The 19,886-nt window shown below is 37.3% G+C and overlaps 1 protein-coding gene and 1 pseudogene across 2 annotated transcripts in view; one reads left to right on the forward strand and one right to left on the reverse strand.

Moving 5' to 3' along the window:
* The window catches only part of XIRP2 (xin actin binding repeat containing 2), a 290,913-nt gene that overhangs the window by 225,462 nt on the left and 45,565 nt on the right, over positions 1–19,886 (reverse strand). The window lies entirely within an intron of this gene.
* LOC101329618 (signal peptidase complex catalytic subunit SEC11C pseudogene) lies at positions 18,603–19,058 on the forward strand (annotated as a pseudogene).

A 19,886-nucleotide genomic window follows, 5' to 3' on the forward strand; every position in this document is an offset into this window, starting at 1 on the left:
CTGACTATCAGTACCAACACCCGAGACATGAGAGAGGGCTTCTGGGACCTTCCAGTTCAGCTCATTCACCAGCTGAGCGCAACTGCATGAGCAAACCCAGATCAGATGACACATGCAGTATAGAAAAACTGCCCAGCCAACCTCAGCATCTTGAAAAGTGTTAAATCGTTGTTGTTTTAAACTATTAAATTTGGGGGTGGTTTGTTACACAGCAATAGAAAACTGATGTGTGCTTACACATTTGAAGTTTCCTGTGTTAATGCATTTAATCTACATAGTTCAGTGGGGAGGCAATGTTATTGTTCTCATGGTATAGATGATCAAATGAAGTATACTGAGGCTAAATGATTTTCCCAAAATCACACTGCTAACTAGTGGAGGCTGAGAACAAAGTATGATCTTATGATCATGTCCTGCCTCTTATTTGAGAACACTGAGGCTCTGAGAAGTGAAGTAGCTCACTGCGGGATCACATCTCAAGTTTGTGCATTCCAAAGCAAGTACTATTTTGGGGTGTAACAATGTGGTTCAGCACAGCTGAAGCTTAGAATTCATGGGTAAAATTTTCAGAAGATAAGAGTAAAAGGTAAGTTGAGGCTACATTGTGAAAGGCCCATACATAATATTTTAACCTCTGGTCCAGTCATTCCCAAACCTTAGTCAGTAATGGAATTTTGACCAATCCATGACAAATGACCAAAAAAGAAAAAAATGTCAAAAAGCATAATATAGTCAGTGCATGACTTATTCAGATTGCCAACTCACTTTTTCCCCCTTGCAAGTGTAAGCAGCTCTTTGCAGGAAACTGCCCTCAGCAGGAAACCCCCTTTTTTGGTCAATTTAGCAAAGCTATATTGTAACTTAACTTTAAATCAGGTGTCCCCATGCTCTACTCATCTCTAGTCCTAGCACACCTATCAAATCTTTTGATCACACAATACTTTGCCTAACCTGTTGATTCTTTCTGTAGATCAAAGAGGTAGAAATGAAGAATAAGTAATTAACAGATGACCAGATCTCTTCCATAGCTTCCCATTCAGTAATCTTGGGAACAAACTGTGTGAATGAGATAGCATCTAAAGAAAGATCACAAGGAGTCGACAAGCCTCTGTGCAGTAGTGGATGGCAATGACTCTGACCCCCTTTCTCAATGATTAACTGAGAATACTTCCCTTTTGCCTTTGAAAAACTTTCATGGGCAAGCAGAACCTTCTTTGGATTTAGCTTTTTGCAGACACTGAGTTCACCATCTCCCCACATTGCTGGCATTCTGATTAAAAGCAACTTTCCTTTCTACCAAAAACTGCCTCTCGGGTATTGATTTTTGAGCAGCAAGCAGCTGGACTTGAGTTCAGTAACACAAGGACTCTCCCTTCATTTGCAATGATGTTCTTCCTAAATTTTAAAAATACATTTATTTTGTAAAATAATGGAGAGAACAGAGAGTTGTAGGTTTTTTTTTAAGTTACTACCTGGCAAAATAATATATAATATATATACATATACATGTATGCGTGTGTGTGTGTGTAAATAGATATAAATACATATTTTTTCACTGTCTTAAGAAATCTAAAAATCTAGGAGGTTCAACTGCAGACAAGGAACTCTGAAAGCTAACATGATAAAATTTTTTAAGACTTAAGCTTAATTATTATATTAAGAATAATTAAATATATGGATATTTGTGTTTAAAATTGTACACTAATAATAACTCACAATTTAGCTTTCTTTCATGCACTACTCATTCTTTTATGGTCATATCCCTGCCTATTCATGACTATTTGCAGACTGGGAACAAAGAAAGAGAGATTAAAAAAAAAAAATCTAAGCATCATTTTTAGCTCTTCTAAGCATCCTTGATTATACCAAGAGTGGTGCTGAGTGCCTATTCTGTTCTGTGAATGTATATAATAATTGCTCAGTTATTGATTGAATGACTTCTTAAGGAGGGAGTTTTGTAGTATCTATACTTTTTAATAATCATTGTTATCCCTGGCCTTGAAAATGATTGGACAGCTTTCACCACACACAACAGGAAGAAAGAATATTACTGCTCTAAAAATGCCTTAGGAAATCATTCCAAACTGAACCAAACAAAAAGAATGGTAGCAAAAAGCTTTTATTTTAGCACTCAGTTTTAATCTATGAAATTCAATGATGGGCAGTAATTTAGAGAAATTTCTTATAGTGTAAAAGCATGCTTTTTCCATCTTCAAGTCAGTTGAAAAAATATTTTAATACAATTTAGATTTTATTCTACCATAGCTCCCTGTAATTATGCTTCCACTAATTAAGGCTTTTATAGTTTGAGTTTAATTCCGCCTTCAACTTATTTTCCATCTTTTTTTTATCTGTAAGCTGTCAAAAGTAACTACTCTCATTTTTCCTTGTATAAAAGTCAGAAACTACTCCCAAGACCTCACCACAATTAAATACACGACTGGAAAGGCAGATATCATAATGGGAAGCAAATTAGTTTTTGCCTCAGTCACAACAAGTACTTGAGATTCTATGAAGATTCTTCAAATAGCAAAACAACCAGGGAGGGCACTTCAGTTTGCTGCATAAACAAATACTACATGCATTTATTCTAATCAAGAACATTGCCAAATGCTACCTTTAGCATTTGGTTTGCATTTCTAATTTAAATTATTCAGTGTGGAGTAATATCTTGGAATTTTAAGGGGGGTGCTAGCCCTCACATTTGTAAAACTATTTGTATGTAATTAACGATCATTGGTACTGATGACATATCCTTTCATATCCAAATGTGAAGTCTGCTGTTTAGTTTCTACTCCTTAAAAGACAGCAAGTTGGAAAAGGCAAGTAAAATGAAAAAGAAAAAAAAGCACGGGTTTCAGGCTGAGTCATCCAGATTTTTAAAGTACACACTTTAGATGAAGTAATTTTATAGTTTTACGGTCAATAAAGAAACTACAGAAATGTCTTAGTTATAAACACAATATATGGCACATTTTAATATGAAATTCAAGGAACTTCACCTTATGTTAGTGCATTGGTTCCGAAACCAGTCTTAAATAATCCTTGATTGATGACCTGGTCCTGGAATCATGAATATGCTTATCGCATTTGTAGATATCACATTAATCACACTTGCTGATAGACTATCTGACATGAACATAACTACATACAAATTTAACCAACTGGAAACACGGTTCATAAAATTTAATAGCGTTAAGTGCAAGGTGGTGCTGACATAGAGAAATAAAAACAAGGTAATGACAGAATGTCTAGAAACAAGTGAAGATGATAAATAAAACAAAATAACTACCCACCCCAAAGTTATGATTGCTGCAACTTCACCTCATGGCTACAATGAAAAAGACCAAAATGAACTCAACCTTGAATTATCAACTATGACTGGTTAAGGTATTTGACATGCGCAAGCCTTCCTTAATTCCCATAATACTCTATAATGTAAACTCCATTATTATTTTTCTCATTTTAAAGATTAGGAAATAAAGGCAAAGAGAATTTAAGTAAGTTGCTTAACGACACAGAGCTAGTGGAAGGACACAGCATTTGAACCAAAGCAGTCTGCTTCAGAGCCCACACTCTCAAATCACTATACTCTGTAAAATAATATTTCAAAATGAGAAATTAAGATAAATGCTGTCTTTGATTTTTTAATATCATGCTAGATTACTTGTTAATAAACCTGTTTTACTCTCACCTATCTTGTAGGTTGTAGTTCTGTTTTACTAACAAAACCCCAGGTGTTTTATATGCCTATACAGTTAGAGCTTAATCTGCAGAAGAAAAGAAAAAAAACTTATGAGGTATGATTTTTGGGGTGGAGGACTGGTAGGAAAGATAACTTCAAAAGTTATCATTTTATTCCCTAGTAGGAAAATAACCAGTTTTGTATCTAATTTAACAATCTTAGATTGGTATTTCTTTCCTTACTGACCACAAAAAAACTGTGCTTTTTAAATACTCCTGTAACCAGCTCTCTTATTTATTTATTTATTTTTGGTTTCCTAATTAATTAATGAAATCAGTCTTTGACATGTGGCCCCTATCTATTTTTATATTTAAAAGATTTTTTTTTTTACAACTTTCTCTTTGCATATTAGAGGATGGCAAGTTTGAAATAAAGAGGCATCAAAGTGTACTAGTAAAAGTATACAGCTCATTAGAGTTAGATGAACCTGAGAACAAGTACAGATACAGGCAAGTGTGTAATCCCTCTGAGCCTCAATATCATTGTCTATAAAATGAGGATAATAATTCTTAGCACATAAGAATTATGGAAAAAAATGTTAAAACTAACATTCCTGGGGTAACTAAACTGGGCTTGACACATCATCCTCTCTCAGATTCTTGGCTCCTTTCCTCTCATATTTTTTAAGCTGAGACAGATGAATATTGTTAATGTTCTGCCACCTCACAACAGACTTTTGAACACTACACTCAAGCAAGCGGGTGCTATGGGGGGGCAAATGTGAAGCAACTAAAGATAACAGAAAGATAATCAAAATGAACACGAATGTCAAAATTAAATAATATGAGGAAATATTAAAAGAAAATTTCCTTTTCTTTCTTTTTGAAAACAATATATTTTTTTAAACATCTTTATTGGAGTATAATTGCTTTACAATGGTGTGTTAGTTTCTGCTTTATAACAAAGTGAATCAGCTATACATATATCCCCATATCCCTCCCTCTTGCATCTCCCTCCCTCCCACCATCCTTATCCCACCCCTCTAGGTGGTCACAAAACACCGAGCTGATCTCCCTGTGCTATGCAGCTGCTTCCCACTACCGATTTTACATTTGGTAGTATATATAAGTCCATGCCACTCTCTCACTTCATCCCAGCTTACCCGTCCCCCTCCCCGTGGCCTCAAGTTCATTCTGTATGCCTATGTCTTTATTCCTGTCCTGCCCCTAGGTTCATCAGAACCATTTTTTTTTTAGATACAACATATATTTGTTAGCATACAGAATTTTTCTCTTTCTGACTTACTTCGTTCTGTATGTCAGACTCTAGGTCCATCCACCTCACTACAAATAACTCAATTTCATTTCTTTTCATGGCTGAGTAATATGCCATTGTATATATGTGCCACATTTTCTTTATCCATTCATCTGTCGATGGACACTTAGGTTGCTTCCATGTCCTGGTTACTGTAAATAGAGCTGCAATGAACATTGTGGTACATGACTCTTTTTGAATTATGGTTTACTCAAGGTATATGCCCAGCGGTGGGATTGCTGGGTTGTATGGTAGTTCTATTTTTAGTTTTTAAAAGAAACCTCCATACTGTTCTCCATAGTGGCTGTATCAATTTACATTTCCACCAACAGTGCAAGAGGGGTTCCTTTTCTCTACACCCTCTCCAGCATTTATTGTTTGTAGAGTTTTTGATAATGGCCATTCCGACTGGTGTGAGGTGATACTTCACTGTAGTTTTGATTTGCATTTCTCTAATGATTAGTGATGTTGCGCATCCTTTCATGTGTTTGTTGGCAATCTGTATATCTTCTTTGGAGAAATGTCTATTTAGGTCTTCTGCCCATTTCTTAATTGGATTGTTTGTTTTGTTGGTATTGAGCTGCATGAGCTGCTTGTAAATTTTGGAGATTAATCCTTTGTCAGTTCCTTCGCTTGCAAATATTTTCTCCCATTCTGAAGGTTGTCTTTTCATCTCATTTATGGTTTCCTTTGCTGTGCAAAAGCTTTTAAGTTTCATTAGGTCTCATTTGTTTATTTTTGTTTTTATTTCCATTTCTCTAGGAGGTGGGTGAAAAAGGATCTTGCTGTGATTTATGTGATAAGAGTGTTCTGCCTATGTTTCCTCTAAGAGTTTTATAGTGTCTGGCCTTACATTTAGGTCTTTAATCAATTTTGAGTTTATTTTTGTATATGGTGTTAGGAAGTGTGCTAATTTCATTCTCTTACATGTAGCTGTTCAGTTTTCCCAGCACCACTTATTGAAGAGGATGTCTTTTCTCCATTGTATATCCCTACCTCCTTTGTCATAGATTAGTTGACCATACGTGCGTGGGTTTATCTCTGGGCTTTCTATCCTGTTCCATTGGTCTGTATTTCCATTTTTGTGCCAGTAGCATACTGTTTTTTTTTTAAGTTGGTAATTTATATTTTTATTTATGTATTTTTTTTAATTTTTAAATTTAACTTTTTTATACAGCAGGTTATTAGTCATAAATTTTATAAACATCAGTGTATACATGTCAATCCCAATCGCCCAATTCATCACATCACCATCCCCACCCCACTGCTGTTTTCTCCCCTTGGTGACCAAACATTTGTTCTCTACATCTGTGTCTCAATTTCTGCCCTGCAAACTGGTTCATCTGTACCATTTTTCTAGGTTCCACATATATGCGTTAATATACGATATTTGTTTTTCTCTTTCTGACTTACTTCACTCTGTATGACAGTCTCTAGATCCATCCACGTCTCAACAAATGACCCAATTTCGTTCCTTTTTATGGCTGAGTAATATTCCATTGTATATATATACCACATCTTCTTTATCCATTCGTCTGTCGATGGGCATTTAGGTTGCTTCCATGACCTATTGTAAATAGTGCTGGAGTGAACACTGGGGTACATGTGTCTTTTTGAATTACGGTTTTCTCTGGGTATATGCTGAGTGGTGGGATTGCTGGATCATATGGTAACTTTATTTTTAGTTTTTTAAGGAAACATCATACTGTTCTCCATAGTGGCTGTAGCAAGTTACATTCCCACCAACAGTGCAAGAGGGTTCTCTTTTCTCCACACCCTCTCCAGCATTTGTTGTTTGTAGATTTTCTGATGAGGACCATTCTAACTGGTGTGAGGTGATACCTCATTGTGGTTTTGATTTGCATTTCTCTAATAATTAGTGATGTTGAGCAGCTTTTCATGTACTTCTTCACCATCTGTATGTCTTCTTTGCAGAAATGTCTATTTAGGTCTTAGGCCCATTTTTGGATTGGGTTGTTTGTTTTTTTAATATTGAGCTGCAGGAGATGTTTATATATTTTGGAGATTAATCCTTTGTCCGTTGATTCGAAAGAAAATACTTTCTCCAATTCTGAGGGTTGTCTTTTCGCCTTGTTTATGGTTTCCTTTGCTGTGCAAAAGCTTTTAAATTTCATTAGGTCCCATTTGTTTATTTTTGTTCTTATTTCCATTACTCAAGGAGGTGGATCAAAAAAGATCTTGCTGTGATTAATGTCAAAGAGTGTTTTTCCTATGTTTTCCTCTAAGAGTTCTATAGTGTCCGGTCTTACATTTAGTTTTCTAATCCATTTTGAGTTTATTTTTGTTTATGGTGTTAAGGAGTGTTCTAATTTCATTCTTTTACATGTAGCTCTCCAGTTTTCCCAGCACCACTTATTGAAGAGATGGTCTTTTCACCGTTGTATATCCTTGCTTCCTTGGTCATAGATTAGTTGACTATAGGTGTGTGGGTTTATCTCTGGGCTTTCTATCTTGTTCCATTGATCTGTTTTTCTGTTTTTCTGCCAGTACCATATTCTTTTGATTACTGTAGCTTTGTAGTATAGTCTGAAGTCAGGGAATCTGATTCCTCCAGCTCTGTTTTTTTCCCTCAAGACAGTTTTGGCAATTAGGGGTCTTTTGTGTCTCCATACAAAGTTTAAGATTTTTTGTTCTAGTTCCATAAAAAAATGCCATTGGTAATTTTATAGGGATTGCATTGAATCTGTAGATTGTTTTGGGTCGTAGAGTCATTTTCACAATATTGAGTCTTTTAATCCAAGAGCATGGTATATCTCTCCATCTGTTGGTATCATCTTTAATTTCTTTCATCAGTGTCTTACAGTCTTCTGCATACAGGTCTTTTGTCTCCCTAGGTAGGCTTATTCCTAGGTATTTTATTCTTTTTGTTGCAATGGTAAATGGGAGTGTTTCCTTAATTTCCCTGTCAGATTTTTCATCATTAGTGTATAGGAATGCAAGAGATTTCTGTGCATTAATTTTCTATCCTGCAACTTTACCAAATTCATTGATTAGCTCTAGTAGCTTTCTGGTGGCATGTTTAGGATTCTCTATGTATCATGTCATCTGCAAACAGTGACAGTTTTACTTCATATTTTCTAATTTGTATTATTTTATTTCTTTTTCTTCTCTGATTGCCATGGCTAGGACTTCCAAAACTATATTGAATAATAGTGTTGAGAGTGGACATCCTTTTCTTGATCCTGATCTTAGAGGAAATGCTTTCAGTTTTTCACCATTGAGAATGATGTTTGCTGTAGGTTTGTCAGATATGGCCTTTATTATGTTGAGGTAGGTTCCCTCCATGCCCACTTTCTGGAGAGTTTTTATCATAAATGGATGTTGAATTTTGTCAAAAGCTTTTTCTGCTTGTATTGAGATGATCATATGGTTTTTATTCTTCAATTTGTTAATATGGTGTATCACATTGATTGATTTGTGTATATTGAAGAATCCTTGCATCCCTGGGATAAATCCCACTTGATCATGGTGTATGATCCTTTTAATGTGTTGTTGGATTCTGTTTGCTAGTATTTTGTTGAGGATTTTTGCATGTATATTCATCAGTGATATTGATCTGTAATTTTCCTGTTTTGTAGTATGTTTGTCTGGTTTTGGTATCAGGGTGATGGTGGACTCATAGAATGAGTTTGGGAGTGTTCTTTCCTCCACAATGTTTTGGACGAGTTTTAGAAGGATGGGTGTTAGCTCTTCTCTAAATGTTTGGTAGAATTCACCTGTGAAGCCATTTGTTCCTGAACTCTTATTTGTTGGAAGACCTTTAATCACAGTTTCAATTTCATTACTTGTGATTGCTCTGTTCATATTTTCTATTTCTTCCTGGATCAGTCTTGGAAGATTATACCTTTCTAAGAATTTGTCCATTTCTTCCAGGTTGTCTATGTTTTTGGCATAGAGTCGCTTGCAGTGGTCTCTTAGGATGCTTTGTATTTCTGTGGTGTCTGTTATAACTTTTCCGTTTTGATTTCTGATTTTATTGATTTGAGTCCTCTCCCTCTTTTTCTTGATGAGTCTGCCTAATGGTTTATCAGTTTTCTTTATCTTCTGAAAGAACCAGCTTTTGGTTTTATTGATCTTTGCTATTGTTTCTATTTCATTTATTTCTGCTCTGATCTTTATGATTTCTTTCCTTTTGCTAACTTTGGGTTTTGTTTGTTCTTCCTTCTCTAGTTCCTTCAGGTGTAAGGTTAGATTGTTTATTTGAGATTTTTCTTGTTTCCTGTGGTAGGCTTCTGGAGCTGTAAACTTCCCTCTTACAACTGCTTTTGCTGCATCCCATAGGTTTTGGATCATCGTGTTTTCATTGTCATTTATCTCTAGGAATTTTTTGATTTCCTCTTTGACTTCTTCAGTGATCTCTTGGTTATTTAGTAACATACTGTTTAGCCTCCATGTGTTTGTGTTTTTTACCTTTTTTTCCCTGTAATTGATTCCTTATCTAATAGTGTTGTGGTCAGAAAAGATGCTTGATATGATTTCCTTTTTCTTAAATTTACTGAGGCTTGATTTGTGACCCAAGATGTGATCTATCCTGGAGAATGTTCTGTGCGCACTTGAGAAGAAAGTGTAATGTGCTGTTTTTGGATGGAATGTCCTATAAATATCAATTAAATCTATCTGGTCTATTGTGTCATTTAAAGCTTCTATTTTCTTATTTATTTTCATTTTGGATGATCTGTCCATTGGTATAAGTGAAGTGTTAAAGTCCCCCACTATTATTGTGTTACTGTTGACTTCCTCTTCAATAGCTGTTAGCAGTTGCCTTATGTATTGAGGTGCTCCTATGTTGGGTGCATATATATTTACAATCTTTTTCTTGGATTGATCCCTTGATCATTATGTAGTGTCCTTCCTTGTCTCTTGTAACATTCTTTATTTTAACGTCTATTTTATCTGAGATGAGTATTGCTACTCCAGCTTTCTTTTTTTTTTTTTTTTTGCGGTACGTGGGCCTCTCACTTTTGTGGCCTCTCCCGTTTTGGAGCACAGGCTCCGGACGTGCAGGCTCAGCGGCCATGGCTCACGGCTTCTAGCCACTCCGCGGCATGTGGGATCTTCCCACACCGGGGCACGAACCCGTGTCCCTGGCATCAGCAGGTGGACTCTCAACCACTGTGCCACCAGGGAAGCCCTCCAGCTTTCTTTTGATTTCCATTTGCATGGAATATCTTTTTCTATCCCCTCACTTTCAGTCCGAATGTGCCCCTAGGTCTGAAGTGGGTCTCTTGTAGACAGCATATAGATGGGTCTTATTTTTGTATCCATTCAGCAAACCTGTTTCTTTTGGTTGGAGCATTTAATCCATTCACGTTTAAGGTAGTTATTGATATGTATGTTCTATGACCATTTTCTTAATTGTTTTGGGTTTGTTTTTGTAGGTCCTTTTCTTCTCTTGTGTTTCCCACTTAGAGAAGTTCCTTTAGCATTTCTTGTAGAGCTGGTTTGGTGGTACTGAACTCTCTTAGCTTTTTCTTGTCTGTAAAGCTTTTGATTTCTCCATCGAATCTGAATGAGATCCTTGCCAAGTAGAGTAATGTTGGTTGTAGGTTCTTCCCTTTCATCACTTTAAGTATATCATGCCACTCCCCTCTGGCATGTAGAGTTTCTGCTGAGAAATCAGCTGTTAACCTTATGGGAGTCTCCTTGTATGTTATTTGTCATTTTTCCCTTGCTGCTTTCAGTAATTTTTCTTTTTCTTTAATTTTTGCAGATTTGATTACTATGTGTCTCGGTGTGTTTCTCCTTGTGTTTATCCTGTATGGGACTCACTCCACTTCCTGGACTTGGGTGGCTATTTCCTTTCCCATGTTAGGGAATGTTTTGACTCTAATCTCTGCAGATATTTTCTCTGGTCCTTTCTCTCTCTCTTCTCCTTCTAGGACCCCTATAATGCACATGTTGTTGCGTTTAATGTTGTCCCAGAGGTCTCTTCGGCTGTCTTCATTCTTTTTTCTTTATTCTGTTCCACAGCAGTGAATTCCACCATTTTGTTTTCCAGGTCACTTAACCGTTCTTCTGTTTCAGTTATTCTGCTATTGATTCCTTCTATTGTAGTTTTCATTTCAGTTATTGTATTGTTCATCTCTGTTTGTTTGTTCTTTAATTCTTCTAGGGCTTTGTTAAACATTTCTTGCATCTTCTCTATCTTTGCCTCCATTCTTTTTCTGAGGTCTTGGATCATCTTCACTATCATTATTCTGAATTCTTTTTTGTGGAAGGTTGCCTATCTCCTCTTCATTTAGTTGTTTTTCTGGGAATTTATTTTTTCCTTCATGTGGTACATAACCCTCTGGCTTTTCATCTTGTCTATTTTTCTGTGAATGTGGTTTTTGTTCCACAGGCTGCAGCATTGTAGTTCTTGCTTCTACTGTCTTCCCTCTGATGGTTGTGGCTATCTAAGAGGCTTGGGCAAGTTTCCTGATCGGAGGGAGTGGTGGTGGTAGAGCTGACTGTTGCTCTGGTGGGCAGATCTCAGTAATACTTTAATCCACTTGACTGCTCATGGGTGGGGCTGGGTTCCCTCCCTGTTCATTGTTTTGCCAGAGGTAACCCAACACTGGAGCCTACCTGGCTCTTTGGTGGGGCTAATGGCGGACTCTGGGAAGGCTCAAGGCAAGGCGTACTTCCCAGAACTTCTGCTGCCAGTGTAGCTGTCTCCACGGTGAGCCACAGCCACCCCCCGCGTCTGTAGGAGACCCTCTAACACTAGTAGGTAGGTCTGGTTCAGTCTCCCCTGGGGTCACTGCTCCTTCCCGAGTCCTGATACGCACACTACTTTGTGTGTGCCCTCCAAGAGTAGAGTCACTGTTTCCCCCAGTCCTGTTGAAGTCCTGCAATCTAATCCCATGAGCCTTCAAAGTCTGATTCTCTAGGAATTCCTCCTCCCGTTGGTAGACCCCCAGATTGGGAAGCCTGACGTGGGGCTCAGAACCTTCACTCCAGTGGGTGGACTTCTATGGTATAAGTGTTCTCCAATCTGTGAGTCACCCACTCAGCAGTTATGAGATTTGATTTTATTGTGATTGTGCCCCTCCTACCATCTCATTGTGGCTTCTCCTTTGTCTTTGGATGTGGGGTATCTTTTTTGGGGAGTTCCAGTGTCCTCCTGTTGATGACTGTTCAGCAGCTAGCTGTGATTCTGGTGTTCTTGCAAGAGGGAGTGAGAGCACATCCTTCTACTCCACCATCTTGGTTCAGGGCCCGAGCCCATAGTGTCTTGATTACTGTAGCTTTGTAGTATAGTCTGAAGCCTGGGAGCCTGATTCCTCTAGCTCCATTTTTCTTTCTCAAGATAGCTTTGGCTATTTGGGGTCTTTTGTGTTTCCATACAAATTGTGAAATTCTTTGTTCTAGTTATGTGAAAAATGCCATTGGTAGTTTGATGGGGATTGCATTGAATCTGTACATTGCTTTGTGTACTATAGTCATTTTCACAATGCTGATTCTTCCAATTCAAGAACATGGTATATCTCTCCATCTGTTTGTATCATCTTTAATTTCTTTCTTCAGTGTCTTATAGTTTCTGCATAAAGGTCTTTTGTCTCCCTAGGTAGGTTTATTCCTAGGTACTTTAATCTTTTTATTGCAATGGTAAATGGGAGTGTCTCCTGAATTTCTCTTTCTGATTTTTCATCATTAGCATATAGGAATGCAAGAGATTCCTGTGCATTAATTTTGTATCCTGCTACTTTACCAAATTCATTGATTAGCTCTAGTAGTTTTCTGGTAGAATCTTTGGGATTCTCTATGTATAGTATTGTGACATCTGCAAACAGTGACAGTTTTACTTCTTCTTTTCTGATTTGGATTCCTTTTATTTTCTGATTGGTGTGGCTAAAACTTTCAAAACTATGTTGAATAAGAGTGGTGAGAGTGGGCAACCTTGTCTTTTTCCTGATCTTAGTGGAAATGATTTCAGTTTTTCACTGTTGAGAATGATGTTGGCTGTGTGTTTGTCATATATGGCCTTTATTATGTTGAGGTAAGTTCGCTCTATGCCTACTTTCTGGAGGGTTTTTATCATAAATGGTGTTGAAATTTGTCAAAAGCTTTTTCTGCATTTATTGAGGTGATCATAATGATTTTTCTCCTTTTCTCCTTCAATTTGTTAGTATGTTTTTATCACATTGATTGATTTGGTATATTAAAGAATCCTTGCATTCCTGGGATAAACCCCAATTGATCATGGGTATGATCCTTTTAATGTGTTGTTGGAATCTGTTTGCTAGTGTTTTGCTGAGTATTTTTGCATCTATGTTCATCAGTGATATTGGCCTGTAGTTTTCTTTCTTTGTGACATCTTTGTCTGGTTTTGGTATCAGGGTGATGGTGGCCTTGTAGAATGAATTTGGGAATGTTCCTCCCTCTGCTATATTTTGGAAGAGTTTGAGAAGTATAGTTGTTAGCTCTTCTCTAAATGTTTGGTAGAATTCACCTGTAAAGCCATCTGGTCCTGGGCTTTTGTTTGTTGGAAGATTTTTAATCACAGTCTCAATTTCAGTGCTTGTGATTGGTCTTTTTATATTTTCTATTTCTTCCTGGTTCAGTCTTGGAAGTTTGTGCTTTTCTAAGAATGTGTCCATTTCTTCCAGGTTGTCAATTTTATTGGCATATAGTTGCTTGTAGTAGTCTCTCGTGATCTTTTGTATTTCTGCAGTGTCATTTGTTACTTCTCCTTTTTCATTTCTAATTCTATTGATTTGAGTCTTCTCCCTTTTTTTCTTGATGAGTCTGGCTAGTGGTTTATCAATTTTGTTTATCTTCTCAAAGAACCAGTTTTAGTTTTATTGATCTTTGCTATTGTTTTCTTTGTTTCTATTTCATTTAGTTTTGCTCTCATCTTTATGATTCCTTTCCTTCTACTAACTTTGGGTTTTGAGTGTTCTCCTTTCTCTAGGATTCTTGGTGGCAGCGGCCACAATGTTAGAGGTTCATGCCCGTCTGTGGGGTCCGAGCTGATAGCCGTGGCTTGCGCTCGTCTCTGGAGCTTGCTTAGGCGGTGCTCTGCCTTTTGCGGGCACACTGGGAAAGAATCCCCTTGCCTTGCACACCCCAAAACAAATGTCTCTTGCCTCTCCTGCAGGTCCAGACTTTTTCCTGGACTCCCTCCCAGTTAACTGTGGCACACTAGCCCCCTTCAGGCTGTGTTCATGCAGCCAACCCCAGTCCTCTCCCTGGGATCTGAACTCTGAAGGCTTGGCCTCAGCTCTCAGCCCTCAGCCACCCCCAGCAGGTGAGCAGACAAGCCTCGCAGGCTGGTGAGTGCTGGTCAGCACCAATCCTCTATGCAAGAATCCCTCCACTTTGCCCTCTGCACCTCTGTTGCTGCGCTCTCCTCCATGGCTCCGGAACTTTGATCCCTCCAGCCCCTGTCTTCACCAGTGAAGGGGTTTCCTAGTGTGTGGAGACTTTTCTTCCTTCACAGCTCCCTCCCCGAGGTTCAGGTCCCATCCCTATTCTTTTGTCTCTGTTTTTTCTTTTGCTCTAACCAGGTACGTGGGGAGTTTCTTGCCTTTTGGGAAGTCTGAGGTCTTCTGCCAGCATTCAGTAGGTGTTCTGTAGGAGTTGTTCCACATGTAGATGTATTTTTGGTGTATTTGTGGGGAGGAAGGTGATCTCCACGTCTTACTCCTCTGCCATCTTGGAGGTCCCTCCCCCAAATTCTGTTTTTAAGCATATGAATACACTTTATACCAAGGAAGTGTAACTACTGTGTATTCTATATTTTAGGAAGTGCTTGAATGAATGAGTTCATGTTACAGAATTGTCTTCCAAAGTTCTCCCTAAAGGATTGGCTTCAAACAACTGTGTATCAAGTACTGTTTTAGATTTTGATGAAAGCAACTGTTTTCTTCCTACTGAAAATATAAATGCTGCCCATGTACCCTGGTTTAAGAACCCCTATTTTAAAGGAACTGTGAAAAATGAGACAATCATGGCTAAAAGTCAGAAATGCTTTAGATGTCAACTATTTTATAGTTAAAATTAATATGATGTTGGCATTTGACATTTTACTTTAAAGTATATCCATTTCTTATTATATATCTACTTATTGTAGATGTTTTCAAAAAAAATTATGAAAGATTTGCAATGGACCAATGAAAACTTTGTCCAGCAAACCCTTCAGTGTTATCAGATTCTATGGGGACGCTGTGCATTTCATTGTTTTTGAACTATTTCACAACTCTGTAAGTTAAAACTTACATATTGTAAGTGATAGCAATGAAGACAATATTTTTCCATAGAGATCCAAGTTGTACTCAGTGGAATCTGCTTATTATCTCTTGAATATTGACAACTTTTACATCTATTTGTAAATTAATTTAAGCACTTTTTAATCCATCATTCGATGGTATTTTGAATTCTTCTTTGATCAGTAACATCTTACTGATTCCCCCTTTAATTAATGAGTTGCACAAAATATGTGGCACATATTCCTTTTATATGCGTAAGAATCACGGTTTTACTCTTTTTAGAAAATCAGCCTTTACCTGGCAATCGATCTATCTCCATAAATATTTATGAGTTTGTGTATTTATAAAAACCTCCCCAAATTGTTGGGCAAAGTTCTATTCTATGAAGATGGGCCACATATACCATGTCACTTCACTGCTGCCTATCTCGTTGTATTCATAACTCCACTGAGAAGTAGAAATCTATGTTAAACAGGAACTATCCAGGTTACATGTAAAAACTCTGCAACAGTCAGAGTAATACAATAAAGCATCACAATAAAAGAAAAAGGAGGTTCTCCTTGTGTAGGTGAAGTATGAAAAGGGACAAGCAAAGAGATGGTTTGCTTGGTTAGTGGCCCAAGGACAGAGCACTTTTATAACATAACTTACATCTAACAACTAAAGAACAATTCATCATTTTCAATATTAGGTTTTACTTAAACAGTGCAGACTATCATTCTAAGTTTAACCACAATAATCAGGATACTTTGTATTTAGATCAAGATCTTTTACTTAAAAACCCTAAATATATTTAACAGCTCTAGAAATCATAATCGTCATTTTTATACTCTGTGAGCAAACACAGGATGAGTAGAATTCTCACCTGTGAGAGTTTTGGCAAAAACTTAGAAAAGATAACCAAAGCTCAAATAGTTCCATTTGTTTTGAGGTGACATGGACCAAGGATGGCAAATTAAATTCACTGGATGGTGACAATGTTTAATTTTTGTCTGATCCCTCTGGGTACTCTGGTCCTCCAAGAGTTACATTAGTGGAACAGGGCCTTCTTAAGTCCTCCAGAGGCTCAAGATTCTCAAGCTTCTGGGGAACTTTGTCCTTTTTATACTAAACCTATTAAAATTTATCTGTATATGAGTGGAGCTGGGTCACAGTTGTCTTTCCAATATGTTACTTTCATAAACATTTAATTAGATATGTACACATTTTGATTTTTTGGGGTTTTTTTTAACCTAATTTTTTTTTTTAATATCTCAGCACTTTTCACGGGCCTTAAAGAGCTAATAGATCCTAAACCACATTCCTAGAATAACTAATTCTTAAAACATCTTATTATGGATTTTGAAATCCATGTAAGACTTACAGTCCTATTTTTATGCTCTCTTAGGAATGGCAACCTTCACTGAGTAAAAACAGAGTTAAAACCTCATACCTTTGGCAGGTAGGAACTGCAGGGGAACGTGGAGCTGATTGTTTTTGTCTCTCCAGCAGGCTTTCCACTACTCCTGCCTCAAGCAACTTATTCCAAGTCATAGAAGTGGGCAGGGGACCCAGGACCAGACAATCTTTTACGCCTTGGGGTCAGTAATTGCACCTGTTAGAGGATGGGGTCCTTGCTAAATTGAAAGCCCAGGGCAAGCAGGAGAGAATATGGTCAACATACCAAGAGAAGCAAAGAGGGGCAGAGTTGACAGGGATGAACCAAGAGAGTCTTGCTGTCACGTCTGTGGTTGCAGTTCCCACAGCATTTCTATTTCCGGGAGCTACCTCAGACACCAGGAGCATTTGAGTCACTCTAGATTGGGGAGTCAGTACATGATCTCTGCAGCCAAGCTGCACGTGATCAAATCCCAGCTCTGCTGCTTTTTGTCTCTTGTGTCCCATTCACATTACCTAATGTCTCTATGGCTTGAATGCTTCAAAACTAAAAGGGGGATGATGATGATAATACTAATAACACCTAGGTCATAGGGATATTTGTAAAGATAAAATGAGCTAAAGCATATAAAGCACTTAGAACTATGCCTAGCATATATTGAATGATATGTGTTAATTATTGTTTTTGATCAGAGTTACATGAATGAATATACTGTTTTTCTTAAGGTAGTTTGAATTAGGCTCCTGTAACAGGTAATTAATATAGCTATGATTATTAAAGGCAACTCTTGGTTCCTCTTCTCATATGACATGGACATTAACTCCCACTACCTCTCCTGGAAGCTATCTGTTTCTGAGAAGGAATGCAATGTAGCGATTATCCCAGATTTCACAATGGCTATGGTGCTGGCAGCTCTTATCAGTGGCCCAGGCATGAAATAGTCTTTTTTAACATTCCCAAATGACCTCATATTGACTTCTCCCATGTAACTTATAAATAGGAGGTAAAATTATTTGTTTTGGAGATCTGACCAAATATACAAAAAATCATAATTGGTCTTTATTTTTTAAAGGAAATATGAATGAACTAATGACAGTTTTAAAACACACATATACTTTAAATAAAATAATCATTAGTAGTACACATTAATTTGAACTAAAAGAGAAAATAAAAACACATCAAAACCAATAAACTGGAAGATACCAGTAAAGAAAAATTAAGGATTAAAATGTGGTTTAAAAAAATCAGTAAGTTTCATGCCAACTTTAATTGTACCAATTATTCATTTTTTGGTTGGAAAAAAATTCAGAGGATCAAAGAGAAAAGGCTGCCATCATACATATTTCACTTCTCATTATTTGCCATTTTACCCAATTATATGCATCAGGACATTTTGGGTGTGTGGATTCCTGCTGAGGAGTATTTCTGAACTAGAAATAATTGAACTGGACATGAAATCAAACCCACTATGGAACAAGTCTGTACTCTGGAGGAAAATCATCTTGATAGAAAAGTCCAGGCTAAAGATCACATCAATGACCCAGCTTATCTCTTGGAATAGCAGCTGGAGAATAGGTGAAAAAGAAGAGACTCAAATTAAAGACTTTACAAATTCTAATTTAGGTTGCAAACACACAAATACAGGACATTCACCATTCTGATTGGCCTAATGAGGCCCAGTCATATGCCTACCACTAGCCGGTCACTGTGATATGGGACAACCATGCTCATTTTTGGCCAGACTGAATCACATGCCCTACTTCAAAAGGTATCCACCCTCATGTGAACTGAAATAGAAGGGTGTTGTTTGCTATAAGAAGTCAAGTGAGCTGTCTGTAACACCCGGAGCCCGCGGGCCGCCTCGGCCCCCAGAGACCCCGGCATGGTGCACATGGGCACTGCGGGGTCACATCTCCCCGCGTCCAGCTTGGACATCTTAGGGGACCCGAGGAAGATGAACAAGCACCAGCTCTATTACCAGGTCTTAAACTTTGCCATGACTGTGTCATGAATGCTCATGATCTGGAAAGGCCTGATCGTCCTCACTGGCAGCGAGAGTCCCATCATGGTGGTGCTGAGTGGCGGCATGGAGCCAGCCTTCCACAGGGGCAACCTTCTGTTCCTGACAAATTTCCGGGAAGACCCAGTTAGAGATGGTGAAATCGTTGTTTTTAAAGTAGAAGGACAAGACATTCCAACAGTGCACAGAGTAATCAAAGTTCATAAAAAAGATAATGGAGACATCAAATTTCTGACTAAAGGAGGTAATAATGAAGTTGACAATAGAGGCTTGTACAAAGAAGGCCAGAACTGGCTGGAAAAGAAGGATGTGGTGGGGAGAGCCAGAGGGTTTTTACCATATGTTGGTATGCTCACCATTATAATGAACAACTCCCAAAATTCAAGTATGCTCTTTTGGCTGTAATGGGTGCATATGTGTTACTAAAACGTGAATCCTAAAATGAAAGGCAGTTCCTGGGACCAGACCGAAATAAATTCTGTTGAAAAGCTAATATATTTGAAATGTTCCACTTTCTGTATAAAAGGAAACAATGTGGAGATGTTTTTGTCTTGTTCGAATAAATGATTCATCAGTGGAAAAACAAAAAAGGTCAAGTGTACATCACGACAAATAGTTACATAATGACCAAAACCTCCACAGGTCCACTATTACAAAGAATCAGTACTTTGTCTGATCCTATGAAGGCAGTAGTATTTCCAAATAGCTTTAAAGTGGAGACCAAAAGAATCCTCTGATCAGGCAAGGACAGAGTAAAGGGAGAGTAGAGTTACTTCATGACAGTCTCCAAAAATTGCTTCACCTTTGAATGGTTCGGCTAGCTTTTAAATTTTTACGTATTGAGTTAGTATTTTAAAATTAAAAATGAATTATGTATCATATGAATAATCTTTCTTTTACTTTTTAAAAAATAAATTAAGAGAAAAGTGATACAAACATATCTAAATTATGTTATCAGTCTCATGGTGAAGATCTGCAGTTGGTATGTTTTTGATATTTTTCTCCCGTGAACCTGAAGAGAAAATGTTTTTATTCTAAATAACAAAGGAAACAATGTTTCCTGTAGAAATATCTCAATTAAAAACATTTAATTATTCCATCTGATAGCCATTTATTTGTATACAATGGTACTGAATTCAAATTTAATGAAACTATGTTTTAATTTTATTCATCTTTGTTAGATCTTATTCCTGATGATTCATGTATATTTTGATGTTTTCATTACTAGCACAAGATATGCCATTTGAGAATTTCAATTTAATTGGTAACATTTTG

This window comes from Tursiops truncatus, chromosome 7 (genome assembly GCF_011762595.2).
Source record: "Tursiops truncatus isolate mTurTru1 chromosome 7, mTurTru1.mat.Y, whole genome shotgun sequence".
NCBI classification, from domain to species: Eukaryota; Metazoa; Chordata; class Mammalia; order Artiodactyla; family Delphinidae; genus Tursiops; species Tursiops truncatus.